Consider the following 1,977-nt stretch of genomic DNA (forward strand, 5'->3'; position numbering starts at 1 on the left):
AACAAAAATTAACAGTAGTTGTTATATTAAGTATTTTCATAGTCAAATCTATTTATCAGATTAACAGATACAGCTATGAAAGATTGGTTAAATAATTAAACTTTTTTTCTTCGTGTATATTTTTTAGGGAAAGTTTTACAGGGTCTCACTACTAGGTCAGACTCGTAGTGACTGCCTGTTTACAGCCTCCCAAGAGCTGGGATTACAGGCATATGCCACCATGCCCAGTCTCAATTTCCATCTCAGAGCACCCTAGGGGCAGGGCCAGCACAGCAGGCCCGGGTGTTGAATTCCCAGCCCCTGCGCCTGCTTGCAGGTGCTTTAATCCGCTGAGCTATTTGGCCAGCCCTGAAATAATTAAACATTAATGCTTGGTTTGATAAACCTTTTTTTCTTATCCTTTTTACATTTCATTTTTAATGTATTTTGAAGAGAGTGTAGTAATTGATAAGACATTAGAAAAAGGCACACATTTAGAAAAACAAAATGAGAGGTATTGAAATGTGGTGTTGGTATAGCATATTGGTACAGATTACAGATAAGTATCGTGCAGTGTTAGTTAAAATCAAAATTTTGAACATTATCTGATACTTTCAAAAAACTGATGAAAATTAGTAGTACAATCATCTCAACTATCTGAAATGCATAATTGTATGCCTTTCCTTTTTCTTTTCCCTTATCTGTTTTTTTCCAGAAAAACATCAATTTCTTTCTGTTTTGCTATATTTATTACGCCTTTCAGTTTTTATTCTTTCAGGTTCTTACACTAGGAAGACAATACAATATTTACATATGTGGGTGTGATTTATTTCACTTATGAATATAGCCTCTAGTTGCATCTATTTACATGTAAAGTCCATAAGTTTGTCTGTCTTTATAGCTGAATATTACTTCATTGTGTAAAAATATCACATATTTTTTATCCCATTCCTCAGATAATGGCCCTTTTGGTTGTTTCCAGTATTTGGCTGTGAGAAATATACTGCTATAAACATGGTTGCACATATATCACTGTGGTATGATACTTTCATTTCATTTGGAAAAATAACCAGAACTGGAACAGATGGAATGGGACTTATAATTCTAGTTTTTTGAGAAGTATGAACATTGATTTCCATAGTGGTTGTATGAGTCTATATTCCCACCAGCATTGTAGAAGGGTTCCTTTTTCCTCACAGCCTTTCTAGCCTTTGTGATGAATTGATTTCTTTATGACAGCCATTCTTCTGGGGTCAGATCATAATCTCTCTCTCTCTCTTTTTTTCGCTGTACCCGGGATTGAACTCAGGACTTTGTGCTTGTCAGGCAGGCACTTATTCTACTGAGCTATCTCCCTGGCCAGATGATATCTCAGTGTTGTTTTAATTTGCACTTCTCAAATGACCTGTGCTATGGAACATTTTTTTCATGTATTTATTTATCATTTGTATTTCTTACTCTGAGAAGTATGTATTCATCTCAGGTGCCCATTTTTGGATAGGGTCTTTGAATTGTGGGGATCTGATCTTATAGTTCTTTATATATTCTAGATAGAAGTTTTTTGTCTGAGTGATTGTTAGTTAAGATGTTTTCCCAATTGTGGCTTGTCATTTCATTCATTTTCACGATTTCTTTTGTCATGCAGAAACTTCTCAATAAGGTGAGATCCTAATTGTTGATTCTTTGAAATATTTCCTGTGCAGTTTGGTTTTTGTTCATGAACTCTCTGTCAGCTCCTATGTCTTCAAGATTTCCACTTTTTCTTCCAGTAGATTTAGTGTTTCTGTTTGTTTTTTTTTCCCCCATAGGTACAAACCTCTTTTTATTTTTTTAAAGTCAACAGAAAATGGAAATATACTTTTTAAAGTGTCTAATACTAGGAGAAGATATCATACAATGTCTTTTAAATAAATTTTAAGTCAAAGATACAGTATAGATTTTAGAACAAAAATTAAGATTAAGCAATATTCAGAAAATTAAATGTTTCAAAACAATTGA

The sequence above is a fragment of the Octodon degus genome, unplaced genomic scaffold, assembly GCF_000260255.1.
Source record: "Octodon degus isolate 3935 unplaced genomic scaffold, OctDeg1.0 scaffold00270, whole genome shotgun sequence".
NCBI lineage: Eukaryota > Metazoa > Chordata > Mammalia > Rodentia > Octodontidae > Octodon > Octodon degus.